Genomic DNA, 14,652 nt, shown 5'->3' with positions numbered 1-14,652 from the left:
GTACCTTTCCCTCAACTTGGTTGTAAACCTAAAATGGCTCTAAAAAAATAAAGTCTAAAAAAAAAAAACCCCACAATGAGGTATCACCTCACACCCACTAGGATTGCCACTTTCTTCTTTTTTTTTTTCCAAGATTTTTTTTTATTTATTAGAGAGAGAGAGCACACACAAACAGGGGAGGGGTAGAGGGAGAAGCAGATTCCCTGCTGAGCAGGGAGCCTGACCTGGGGCTCAATCCCAGGACCCCAGGATCATGACCTGAACTGAAGGCAGACCCTTAACCAACTGAGCCACCCAGACTCTCTGGCCACTTTCAAAAGAATAGAAAATAACAAGTGTTAGTGAGGATGCAGAAAAGTTGGAATGCTTGCAAAGTGTTGGTGGGAATTTAAAATGGTGCAGCTGCATGGAAAACAGCATGGAACTTCATCAAGAAATTTAAAGTAGAATTACTGTATGACCTAGCAGTCCCACTTCTGAGCATATATCCAATAGAATTAAAAGCAGGATCTTGAAGAGATATATGCACACCTGTGTTCATCACAGCATTATTCATAATAGCCAAGATATGGAAGCAACCCAAATATCCAGATGAATGGATTAAAAATGTGATACACACGCACACACACACACACACACACACACAGAGAAATATGATGCAGCCTTAAAAAAGAGGAAATCCTGTCACATGCTACTACATGGACAAAACTTTAGTATATTCTGTGAAGAGAAATCAGTCACAAAACACCCTACTCTATGATTCCACTCATATGAAATATCATATGAATGTAGTCAAAATCATAGAAACAGAAAATAGAATGGTAGTTATCAAAGGCAGGTGGGAGTAAGAATTAATGTTCAGTACGTATAGAGTGTTAGTGTTGAAAGATGAAAAAGTTCTATAGATCTGTTGCACAATAATGTGAATATACTTATTAACACATACTGAGCTGTATACTTAAAAATGGTTAAGATGGTAAATTTAATATTATGTGGTTTTTACCATATTTAAAAAATCTTAAGGAAAAAACACTAAAGGGCACCTGGGTAGCTCAGTCGGTTGCGTTTGCCTTCAGCTCAGGTCATGATCCCAGGGTCCTGGATAGAGCCCCAGGTCAGGCTCCCTGCTCAGCAGGGATTCTGCTTCTCCCTCTACCCCTTCCCCCTGCTTGTGTGCTCTCTCTCTCTCTAATAATAAAAAAAAACCTTTCAAAAATTTTAAGAATAAAAAATTTTAAAAAAGAAAGGAAGAAAAAATTAAAAAAATTTAAAAAGAAAGAAAAAACACTAAAGTGATGATAGTCACTCTCCCTTAATAATTAACAAGCAGAATTCTAATGAAATGTTATCCTTATTTTCCCTCTAAATGTAGTCCAATAATTTATAAGAACTGATATTTCAAAGGTTTCTCTTACCTGAATGAATAGTCATAAACTTGCATAATGCTTGATGCTGGAAGAGTGACTTGTAATAATAAAATTATCACAATACAACACACAAACAAACAAAAAATAGAGGGCTTACAACCTTGTAGGGCCCTTAACTCTTCTCCCTTATGTTTTAGCCTTCCAGTGTATTGTATCTACATACATTGAAACTCTCTTCCCAGATGATTTTATAATTTTTTATTATAACTTTGAAACATATTTTAAATAACTAAAGAAAATATGTAATCTATTACATTTTCCAAAATACTCACCATTTCTGTCATTCCTCTTTCATTTCTGAAGTTCCAAGTTCCCTCTGGTATCATCTGCTTCAACCTAAAAAAGTTTCTCTAGCGTTTCTTGTAGGGAAGATCAATGGAGACAAGTTCTCTTAATTATCTTCACCCAAAAAGTGTCTTTATTTGTAGTCATTTTTGATGGATTTTTTTTTTTTTTTGCTATGTATAAAATTCTGGGTTGATAGTTCTTTTTACTAAGCACTTTTTTTTTTTTTTAAATTTTAGTTATTTGTTTGTCACAAAGAGAGCACATAAGCAGGGGAAGCAGTAGGCAGAGGGAGAAGCAGGCTCCCCGCTGAGCAAAGAGCCCCTATGTGGGACTGGAGCTCTGACCTGAGCCAAAGGCAGACGCTTAACTGACTAAGCCACCCAGGCGTCCCTTAAGTACTTTAAAGATGTTATTTTTCTTCGTCTTTAATGATCTCTGATGTGAAATCTGCAGTCGTTCAGGTCATTATTCTACTATATAGAATGTGATGTATCCCCACCCATTCAGGTGCTTTCAAGGTTTTTTTTCTTTGTCTTTAGTTTTCAGCACTCTGAGTATAAAATGTCTAGGTGTGCTTTTCTTTGAATTATCGAGTTGGGTTTTGCCTTGTTTTTTAATCTGCAAACCAACTTATTCCTATAGAGGATTTTCTAGAAACTGTACATATATTAATTCCTTCTATAAGGTGAACTAATGGCTTATAGACTGATACCTGCTGACTGAACCCCCACCAGCTATCAGTAGTTAATCTCAAAACTCCTTTATATTAAGCTTCAGTGAAGCCTCAGAATTGTTTACACCACAGCCAATAACCAATCAGATATTGCACATGTATTCAAACAAATTGCCACCCCATAATCTAGGTATCCTGAAACTTCCCGTATATTAAGAAAGTCCACCAAGAGCTCTGGATGTGGATCATATCATTTTGATTCTATCTGATTCACTTATTTTAAGTGAAGTGAATTTTGATGCTATGTGATTACCTGCAATATAGAGCATTTAATTTAAGACCTTATAGCATTTGTTGCTGGAGCTTGAGTAAAGTTGTCTTCAAAGATGCTGTTTCTTACAGTGCAGGGCTTACTTTCAGTCCATCTGTGGGAGAAATTGATCTCTCTGGTTTCAAAAACTTTTTTAATACTAGGGAAACTGTTGAGCTCCCTCTTTGCTGTATTTTCTCCAGACTTAAACAGATTTGTGGATCCTCTTCAGTGAGTGTGCAGAAGCATTTGGAATGCATCTTGAGCAATGAGCTTCCTTGTAATTAGATCTTATATTTTGTTTTCTTCCTCTTGTCCTGTTTTCCTCATCCTCCTGTTGAAGGTTTTATAGTTTCTGAGTTGATATAATCTACCTAAAGTCTTTCTGGAACAAATAATGGATATAAATAAATAAAATATAGCTTGTTCTTTGATAAAACCACTGAATGGCCTGAAGGGATTGATTCTTCCCCAATAATTTATAGCTTTAATGGAATTATAATCAAAGTGCCATTTTGGAAATAGGCAACATAATTCCAAATTAACATTGTAAGAATAAAGTGATGAAAATACCTGAGGAAATGTTTAAGAGAAAGTTAACTCACCACTGATAATGAGTTAACTTGTCCTATGATATATTGAAACATTTTTAAAAACTATAATCATTAAGAGTTTGGGCTTTATATAATTCTGGCCAGAGAGATTAATAAAAAGACACATGTTAGTATATGGCAAAATAAGTATCACAACTCAATGTGGATGGGATAAATTGTCAAATGGTTTGAGGGAAAATTTTATTTCATATTATACCACAACATAAGTTCCAGATGCATTAAAGTATTAATATTTTTTAAGAATAAAATACAAATCTAAATCAGCTAATCTTTGGGAGAAATTTTTTACATATAAGCAGTGGGAAAACATGCACTCTGCCTGTTCCTGTCAGAAGACACAGAAAACAAAGAATAATAATCACACTAAAGATCTGTATTTATATTGATAACATTAATTTATTATATTAACAAAAGTTAAGTGAGAAGAGATGGTATTGCCAGGGACAGCAAGGAGGAATTGAGAGAATACTTGTAATTTAAAAAACGGTTGGGAATGAAGGACTAAGATGATAACACAAGAAGCTCCTGAAAAAGGGTAAATATGTGCGGTGATGGGTTTGTTAATTAACTCGATGGTGGGAATTCTTTAACAAGATATATGTATATCAAATCATCACATTTGCACTTAAATCTCTTACAATTTTATTTGCAAATTATATCTCAATAGGGGTGAAAAAAATTAAAAATGACGCCCAGGGAAAGTTTTGCTGAGATGGTGACATTTGTAGAAGAACTTTAAGGAGGTAAGAAAGCAATTTGCATAGCTCTCCTGGGGAAGAATACTCCAGGCAAACAGAGGAGCAAAAGCAAATCCTGTGGTGCACTTAGGAACAATAAAGAGGCCAGTGCAGGAGTGGGGGTGGGTGAGCCAGTGAGCAAGGAGAAGAATGGGGGAGTTAAAAGTGAACACAAAGAGCCAGATTACAGAGAGGACTTCGGCTCTTATTCTGGATCAAATGGAAGCAACTGGGAGGTTTTAACAAAATAATTGATTAAATAGTACTTACAAAGAATGTCTCTGGCTATTATGTTGAAAACAGACTGGACAGGCAAATCAGAAGCAGGAAGATCAGATGTGAAACAAACTTTTGAAATAATCCAGGTAAAAGATGATGGCACCTTAAACCAGGGAAGTGGTAAGAAAGTGGAGAGAAGTTGTAAAATTCTGGGTATATATTGACGTTGGAGCCGACAAGAATGCTAACAAAAGTAGTATGTATAATAGTTGCACAAACTCTGGGGCTGGACTCCCAAGCTCAGATTCCAGCTTTAGAATTTGCTGCCCTGGTGCCCTGAACAAGATATTTAGCTTCTGTCTTGGTGTCTACGTCACATAGTGATTTTGAGGATTTAAGGAGATAACCTATATAAAGTGCTTAGAATAGTGCAGACATATGATAATCATTAGATGAGGTATTATTTTCTTAAAAGATTGTATTTATTTATTTGAGAGAGAAGGAGAGCCTGAGAGAGAGCATGGGGGGATGGGGCAGGATGAGAAGCAGACTCCCCCTGAGCAGGGAGCCAGGACTAGGTAGGGCTCCATCCCAGGACCCTGGGATCCTGACCTGAGCTGAAGGCAGGCACTTAAACCTTAACCGACTGAGCCACACAGGCGCCCCTAGATAAAAAGTATTATTATTAGGCTTGGGGTATGAAATATAGAGTTGAATCCATGTTGATGTTGGTAAACAGGTAGGAAAAAAAGTATAAAGTGTTATATGAAAAGTATGAAGTGTTATGTGGTCACAAAAAAAAAATGTACAATCCAAATTATATTTTGAAAGTTATTTACATATATATACAAAAACAATGTAAAAGGAAATACCCTGAAATATTTCTAGTGATTGGTCTAGATTGTGGATAATTTATTTTATTATGTCCCAAACTTTCTACAATAAACATGCATGTCTTTGTATAATCAGAAGAAAGTTATTAAATGTTTTAGAAAACAATTATTTAAAAAGTGAAACAGTCACCCTATTTTATGTCATAAATAAAATGAGGGAAATGAAATAAAGGGTAGGGAGTGAGGAAGGAGAAAGCTCTTTTCTAAGGTAATTGGAAGAGAGTTGGAAGAAAAATGGAAAAGTATATGAATATGTGAGAAAAGTTTACACAAAGTAGAATCAACTGATTTCTAAGTAAAAACATTAAAAAAAAAAGAAGACTCTCTAGAGTGTCTGTAGTTCCCCTCAAGGTTTTGGAACTGGGAGATGGCTAGTGAGAGTTCTCCAGATAGCCACTAGGGGGTTCCTGTGGTCCAGGAAGCCTGGTAGCCCAGAAAAAACCCATGCCTCCTGGAGAGTGAAGGGGCTTGTCCAGAGGGAAGCCGAAGTCTTGTCCGTATTTGTGTGTATATTACTAAACCTTAGAACCAATAAATGTTAGATGGAAGGAACTTAATGGATTTTCCAGCCTAAGTCTCATTTTAAAATTAGGAAAATGAAGCACAGAGAAGTGAGAGGAACTTACTACACATTACGCAGCTGGTGAGACATACAAATTCATAATACTCCAATCTAATCAGTGCTTTCTCTACTAACATTGTTAGAAACTGAGGGATAGTCAGTACAGAAGTGACATCACCACATTGCAACCCCAAAGAGATCCAAGTGTTAAAAGTACTGATCTCCAGTATTATTTTCACAAGCTAATAATAATAGCATATGATCTTTGGAAATAGATCATAAGCCTATTATAGCTACTTTAGGTTTTTTATATAGTGTTTAGCTCAATTCTAATGCTCAGGAACTGTCAAATCAATGCCCATTACCCATAGTTTGATAGTTATCAATAGTTCCTTTTTCTTTCCTGGCTTAGACACCTCCAGGAATTAACTGTCACGCTCAGCTTTATACTGCTAACAAAAACCAAACAAGCAAAAATATCAAAATATGCCACTTTAAATAGACCACATCTTTCAAATTGGTGAAGCTGGGTGTAACTCTGGGTTCTGTTTTCTACCAGCACCTGGCTCTTAATATCCTCATCATTTTCAACTCCTCCTTCAAAGATTCAGTTCAGTTCAGTTATTCCCATGGTCCTCATTGCCCAGTGCCTTCCTCCCTTGTCAAGTATAGCCTCCTTCTTTTCATTCATTTTTTTCATTCATCCATTCAGAAATATTTATTGAATTCCTTCTGGAACAAGTTTTTGCACAAGAAGCTGTGGGGCAATACAAAGGAAAATGAATATTTGTCATGGATTTCAAGGAATCAGTGGTTTAGTAGGAAGGTAAAGATGCCCACAAATAGCTAAAATGCAAGCTGCCTATGGTTTCAGATGAGAGTGGTACAACCAAAACATCAAGGAAGTCTTAGAAATTGATATTGCTTCCAACTAGGAAAATTCGGTACGGTTTTACGGGAAGCTGATGTTTACTTAGGGCTTTGAAAGTGGTGTAGAATATGGCAATAGAGGACCTGGATCCTCTCTCCACCACAATCGAACTTTCCTATGTAAAAATGGATATTAATAAACATTTATCCAGCTTAAACACATCTCTGAATATGTAGTAGCTGCAGATTTATCCTCCCATGCAAGAAAGTTTTGTCAACTTACAAGAAGATGAAGCATTAGTCCTGGACAGTTCAGACAGCGTATCAGCTGGTCTTCCAGCTGAGGCACATTGTCAGAGATGTTCCTTCTCAGCACCAACTCAACTTTATACATCCAAAGGCAAGCTGTAACAACTAGAGATCACTTTGCAAAAGTTGGTCACACTGGAATAGTGGGTGATAATGACCAACAGTGACTCAGGATTGTTTGAATCTATTAGGCAAGGGGACCGGTTAATAGCACTGTTTTGTGTAATATAAACATCAATAAAAGTGGCAGCCAACTGGCAAGGCTAAGCAAGCAGTCCGACAGTGTCAGGCCAGAGAGAGAAAAGTGATCAGAATTTTAAAAGTCTTTGCAATCAGTGTCAATGGAGGTTGAGATGACTTTCTGAAGAGAATCTATTTGGTGAGGGATTAAAAAAATGGAAGAAATGCTTGGCATGCTGTTTCCATTGCAAGGCAAAGACAGAAAATATTAAATCCAAGGCCATATTCCTGAGCTGTTAGCAATGGTTTAGTAAGTTCCAGATAGCAGCTTTCTCTTTTAAGAAATAGCTGACAGCACCTCCTTCTTAGCATCCACTTACACAATCCTGAAGCACTCCCAACCCTCCAGTGCCCCCAGTAAGTCTTAGTGACAAATCAGAGTGGCATAGTACAAGAAGAGAGATAATCACCACTGGATAAGTTCTGCTAGTGTTAGGTTTTTTTTTTTTTAATTCAAGTATTATTACAAGTATTATTCAAGTATTATTACAGTGTTATATTAGTTTCAAATGTAATGATTCCACAATTCTATACATTTCTTCATGCTCATCAAGATAAGTATACTCTTAATTGTGCTAGTGTTAATTTTTAAAAGCACATCCCAAACCACAACGTATACAGCAATAAAATCAGGTAGAGCCAGGTATACCTGAGAGAGCTTGCAAAGTCCTTTAAACATAGGAGAGGAAAAAAGTGATTAAAAAATATGAAAATTCTGAAGAGTGGGGTCCCTGCATACTCATACAGTTGTATGCATTGGGCCCTTCTGTGAGCAGCTATTTCTTTTTCTGGGGACCCCCTCCCAACCACTGCATTTTCAGCCAGGGTAGAACAATTTCCTGCGCTTAGCAGGCCCGTCATGGCCAGTTTCCTGACTCTGAGGCAGTCTGGTGAAAGTTTGGTGCTAATGAGATTTGCATCAAATATACAGTCTTCCCGTGGCCTGTTCTTGTTGTGCCAAGAGTAATTCTGTTCCATAGCTCCAGGCTGAACAAAAGTTCACCTTCAGGCTGCCAATTGAAAGTGTTTGAGTGGGAGGAGGAGAGAAAACATAAAAAGTATAGGATTATTCAGAAGAAAAAAAATCCAAATGCATGAAATTCTGAATACACTAACCAGGAGTTAGTATTGCTATCTCTATGCACCAAGAACAGTAAATGAAAGGCAGCTCTCAGAAGAGAAGTGCTAAATGGGATGATGTTAGAATCCATTAGTCCATCAGACTGTTAATATGTAAAGCCTTACAATACTATCATCCTTGAATTGAGTCCCTTGGGGATTGTTTTAGTTCTCTATTGCTGTGTAACAAACCACTCCAAAGTTTAGTGGCTTAACACAACAAACATTCATTATCTCATAGTTTCTGTGCGTCAGGAATCTTCTGACATGCTTTAACTGGGTCTCTGGCTTTGTGTCTGTCACAAAGCTACAATCAAGGTATCAGCCAGGACTATAGTCATCTCACAGTCCAATTCAAGGAGGATCCATTTCTTCTTCTTCTTTCTTTTTTAGGTTTTTTTTTTTTTAAGATATTTATTTATTTATTTATTTATTTATTTATTTATTTATTTATTTATTTATTGAGAGAGAGAGAGAGAAAGCACAAGCAGACAGAGGGTCAGAGGAAGAGGGAGAAACAGACTCCCCCCTGAGCAGGGAGAGGGCTCGATCCAAGGACCCTGGAATCATGACCTGAGCCAAAGGCAGACACTTAACCTACTGAGCCACTCAGGCACCCCTCACAGAGGATCCACTTCCAAGCTCAGTCACGTGGCTGTTGGCAAACCTGATTCTTGCTGGCTGTTGTCTGAAGATGTCATTTCTTTGCCACATGGATTTCTCTATGGTTCATAACATAGCAAATGGCTTATCTCAGAGAGAGCAAGTCAGGAGAGAGGGCCCCAAACAAGCCACAGACTATTAAAAATCTAATCACAGAACTGATAACCCATTACTTCTGCCATACTTTATCCATCAGAAGTGAGTCAGCAAGTCCGGCTCAAACTCAAGAGTTGGGGATTACATAAGGTCAGTTACATACCAAGAGGTGGGATCATGATAAGTCATCTTAAAGGTTGCCTCCTGCAGAGATGATTGCTAATACTGTAAATATTTAGAGTATGTTGGCAAGTGGCATATGTTTTTCTGCTTTATTTACATCAAGTATATGCTAATAATGAGGCAGTGGGAAATAGTGTACTGTGCTTGAAAGACCAATGTGCTGCCAGAGGATCTGCAATTTTGTTCCAGCTTAATCACTTAAAATAATAGAAATGCAAGCTGCGGGTTGTAGGAAGAATCCCTAGTCCTTATAAATATTATGGTCTACTGAACTTCAAATTTTCTGCTCAAGATATCCTAAAGGAGGGTTAGCATATTTTTTGTCTCTGTACTGTGAGTTGGGGGTATGCATGCAATCTGTCTGCCACAAGGACACGTTTTTCTTTTTTGTAATATCAAGCTAAATCTTGAAAAGTTAGGTGAATTTTATGTTCTGCCTTACAATATACTGTATTTCTTATAATTAAGTATGTTACCATTAAATCAAATGATACTACAGGAAGATGGACCACGTTTATGTTATCACCTTGTTAATACCTTAGCACAGCACATGGTCCACTGTGAATGAGGACCCTTCCAATGGTATGCTGATAAACTGGCTGTCAAAAGACAGGATAGAGGGAAGGAGGGAATAAAAACTCTGGTTTGTAGTGTTTACTGATTTTCCTGGTGTAAATATTTCCATCATGTCCAGCTTAGTTTAGAAATGCTATTTATACTTGGCTCTTGAGAACAGGTTTGAGATGGCTCTTAGACCACTGTCTATCATTTTACCTCCTTGAACTTTTTTTACTCATCTGTAAAACGGGGATAGCATTTTTGGCCCTGCCATTTCAAAATATAACCAGCTAATCATTTTCAGCGAGAAAAATATTTTAGATAACCAAGTTACACAACTCATAACAAAATTAAACTGTAGCTGGGTTAAATATTAAAATGTAGAAAGTGAAAAAAATTAAAATACACAGGAATATGATATAATTGGGTAGGGAAGTATTTCTTAAGTATAATTATAAATTATAAGCTTAAGAGTCTTAAGCTTTATGAAAGCATAAACTCTAAAGGAAAGGATTGAGGCATTGTATGGAATAAAAATAAACTCCATTTTATGGCAAAAAATAGTATAAACATAAAGTACATAAGTATTTCTATGAAAAGTAAGGAAATAATATTAGTAATTATAAATACTATAACATTCCCCATGGTTTCCAGGGTTCTTTTACATGTATGCTTATTATTTAATCCACAAAATAAGTTTTGAGGTAAGCAGTCATCATGATCGTTAGATGTAAAATGCACAATCTGAGTCTCAGAATTGAGTTGCTCTGCTTCTAAGTATTATTTTTAGGAAAAATTATAAATAATTGGTATTTCTGGATTAATGACTCTGTCTAGGCCTATAATGATACACAGCAGTTGCTAAATTGGGCCAATTTCTTCTTTTTTTCTCAATTTGTGTTTTACCGAGAGATCCTAATAACTTGAAAGAGGTTCCATACTGAAGGAGAATTATACTGATGAGGACATTTGTTTGCTGGCCAGGAATCACTCATCAACAGCCAGCAAACATCATTTACAGTCATCACCTTGGTTATTTTATTTTCTGATGTTGAATTATTGTCTTAAATAATTTCACTGTCATGAATTGAATTGTCCAGTAAAGGTATGGAAAAAGGAATTATCAGTATGATACATTGCTGCTATATATTCAAAGGATCTGACATTTCAATATTTGCATTGTTTAGTAATGTTCCTTGCCACATACAGGCATCTAGGGATATTTAATTAATCTACATGTGATAGAATGGCACATTTCCCACAAATTGCAGTAAACAAGCAAGCAAGCAAATAAACAAATTATTCCCCTAATCAGGAAGATGCAATAAAAATGAACTTTATAATATACTTCCCCACTGGGACAAAACAAGAACAAACAAAATTAAAAAAAAAATTCTTTGAGCATAGTAAGGGATCTAACAATATGCAAACAGTGTAGGAGATTTATCCTTGAAATAAAGTTTATGTTTTCTTTTTTAAAGTAACTATCTGGAGTTTATCAGAAAAGAAAGAAAAAACAAGCTGCCAACAGACAGCTCAGTGACTTTTTATTTATTTATTTTTTTACGTCTTCCTCCAGAACTAAAGATTATCCTCTCCCCTCTCAGTAACAGAAATGGTAGAGAAAGAACAAATTCTCGGAAGGAAGCCCAGTTTCATAATGAGTAGGTGGGACATTTTTAGTGACAAGAAGAAATTAAGAGTGAGGCACCAAGGATGGCTAGATCTGCCGGGAACAGCCAGCAATCACTGTACCGACCGATGAAAGATATTCCAAACTTTGCTGTGAAAGAGAGGACAAGGCAAGGGGGTTAACGCTCAGAGACTCTTTGCTCTTCTTTGCTCCTGCTTTTGGTTCTTCGGGATAATCATAAATCTTTATCACTGTTTCGCAAGCAGTGACGTGTGACAGGGGTCTTACGGAACTAGGAGGAGCTGTTTACGGGAAAGATATGATATGCTAATCTGCATGTTCTACTGTCTGCTAAACATAGCCTAGGGGACAATGCATACATCTCTTAGATCCCAGGGCTGGTTGTTTGGGCTAAGAAAGCTTTGGGGAAGGCAACTCCCTGGGGCATTCCTATGGCAGAGTGATCACGCAGGCCTAGGCATTCCAAAGGCCCAGGTCCTTCTCCAAAACCTTCCCTCACCCCCAGGGGCCTCCGTGTTACATTTTAGCAAGCCAGTATTATGGATGATTTCATGCTCTACATTAATCCCAATATAGATCTGGGGAGAAAGGAATAGAGACTGGGCTTGGGCGGCCTATCGTAACCATCAAAGGAATTGATGCAGGAGAGCAAGGTTCTTGTCTCACAGAGTCAAAGAATGAATCTCGAGGACAAAGAAGAGTGAGTAAAGTGATAGAAGTTTATTAAGCAAAGATACAGAAAAGCTCTCAGGAATGAGAGGCGTCCTGATAGGGTTGCCACGGAGGGCTTTTAGGGATGGTCTTTTATAGAAAGCTAACTCGGGAACTTAAATCTTTTTAACATCTCTATTAAGAGTGCCATTGAATAAGGACTATTGATAACACCTTCAATGGCTTGCTTCTTTTTTAGGGTCCAGTAATTCTTGGTTGGTCACAGATAACTGTTGTAACAAGACCCCACCTCTGACGCCTAGGACAGGATGGTCTGAATTGTTCCCTTATCTCTGGTTTCATCTCCCACACTTTGAATTTTGTGAGCCTGATCGCATGGCACCCTACCTATCTCTCCCAACCTAGCCCCACCTGTCTCTTACTCAGAATTATCACATGGGTGTATAAAGAGATGGAGGCCCTGAGACTTCCTGCGAGTGGATGATGAGCCTGGAGGAGTTGTTGAATGTGGGTACCACAATTAACAGTGTGCAAACTTTCACCTTTGCTCTCTGTTTATTTGGATCTCTTACTATGAATTTTATTAATTCTTCCTCAGGGTTCCAGGTGTGGGAGAGAGACAAGTCTTTCGGTTACCTCCATTCACTCACCCATCTCTGATCACAAATTGGCTTCTAGGACCCCTTCAGTAAAAATGATGCGAAGACCAAAAAGCTGTGTTGGCCTCCCACGGCTCACTTTCCAGTAAGTCTGACCACCCTGGCAAGTTTCTCAGCGACAATGTGGTATATTTTATCTCTCAGTATAGCATCCAAATTTGGGAAATTGTTGTCTCTTTGGTTTTATGAAATTATAAATAGATTAGCATTTGGGTTCATTAAATCTTTCCTAAAGCAAACAGGCTCCTTTGGAAAAGTCAGAAGCTGAGATAGAGGGGCAAGAACTTCTAGTTCTGAGGGGAACTAGAAACTGGAGGTGTAGCTCAGTCATGGTGTTTCTCTGTAGTTGGACAATTTTAGCCCTCGACTTTGATTAAAGATTTTTTGGAAAGCAGTCATGTGAAGTGTTGCAAAGTGCCTTTCTCTGTTAGGGTTTGTTTTTTTCTTTTTCTTTCTTTCTCCAAATTTTATTTAAATTCCAGTTAGTTAACATACAATGTAATGCTAGTTTCAGGTGTAGAATTTAGTGGTTCATCACTCACATACAACACCCGGTCTTTGCTAGGGTTTAAAGTTTTTGCTTATGTTGTAGCTTTTCTGGAAATTTGGGGCAAATAAGATTATCTTGTTAAAACAGAAGACCATCACTTTCCTTCACTATATGATCCGTTGCGTGTGTATGTAGCTATTCCTTAGGTGTTCTTATTTACGTCCTGGGAATGAATGCCCCTTCAGCAGCTGAAAATATTGTCATTTACTATAGCAGCAGCTGCTTCTCGCCAGGTGTGAATTGGGCAGGTTAGATATTATTGTCCTGAACAATGCATAAATCAAAAACACTACAAAATACTTTTGAAGAGAGACCTAGAGTACAAATTTAAAAACTTAGCACCTGTTAAAGGAATGCAGATTTTGATTCGGCGAAGTGGAGTTTTTTGTTTCTTCTTCCAGATATTCTTTGAGAATACACTCTCTTCACCTTTGGCAAACATTTCTCTTTTATTAGTATCATATGTCTGACTCCTGGTTTATTCAGAAACACTAGGGACATGGCATAATAATGTTTATCAAATTTAAGCCAGCAACCCAGTCTTACTGCTTTTGAGTAAAATGAATAGTTGAATGGAATATATTGACTTATCTCTCACCAGAATTCAAGAGAAAAAAAAATGCACTTGTTTTGGTAGCAGATTGAGAACATATACGGAATTAGCGAAAATAAGTAACTGAGGAGATTCAAAGCTTGCCCACATTTGGGAAACTCATATTTTTCTAGCAGGGCAGATAAATAGCAGTCTTAGGGTTCCATTACAAGGAATTATGTTTTCAATTTCTGGCTCAGGTGCTGTATTGTGAACTATATTAGTTAGGGTTCTCTGGAGAAATAGTACCAATAGGATGCATATATTTCTATATGTATGTGTCTGTCTATCTATCTGTCTATCTGTCTTTCTATCAAGAGATTTATTTGAAAGAATTGGCCCACATGAGCAAGTCCAAAATCTGGAGGGAAAAGCTGGCAGTCTGGAGACCCAGGGAAGAGTTAATGTTTAGTCTTAAGCCAGAAGACAGTCTAGAGGCAGAATTCATTCTTCCTTAGGGGACTTTAAGGGAATGAAGCCCATCCATATTATAGAAGGTAACCTACTTTGCTCAAAGTCTACTTAATCACATCTAAAAATTACCTTCACAGTGATATCTAGATTGGTGTTTGGCTAAATAATTGCCTGTCATAATCTAGCCAAGTGTATATGTACTTTCAGTTTTGGTTTGTATTATTTTTATTTTTGCACCATTTGTTGAAAAGACTATCCTTTTTTTTTTTCATTGAATTGCCTTTGCACCTTTGTCAGAAATTAGTTGGCAGTATTTTGGAGTCTACTTATGGTCTTCCTTTTCTGTTCAT

General features: G+C 37.2%; 1 protein-coding gene across 1 annotated transcript in view; it reads left to right on the top strand.

The window, feature by feature from the left end:
• The first annotated feature begins 3,969 nt into the window (after positions 1-3,969).
• GNGT1 (G protein subunit gamma transducin 1) overlaps positions 3,970-14,652 on the top strand; it is a 205,731-nt gene continuing 195,048 nt past the window's right edge. The window contains exons 1-2 of the mRNA XM_087861074.1: positions 3,970-4,055; positions 12,686-12,831. The gene's annotated coding sequence lies outside the window, so the exon portion shown is untranslated. The remainder of the gene's footprint in view (positions 4,056-12,685; positions 12,832-14,652) is intronic.

The sequence above is a fragment of the Ursus americanus genome, chromosome 3, assembly GCF_024610735.1.
Source record: "Ursus americanus isolate L20-20 chromosome 3, mUrsAme1.1.p, whole genome shotgun sequence".
NCBI lineage: Eukaryota > Metazoa > Chordata > Mammalia > Carnivora > Ursidae > Ursus > Ursus americanus.
This window is presented reverse-complemented; position numbering and strand designations above follow the sequence as displayed.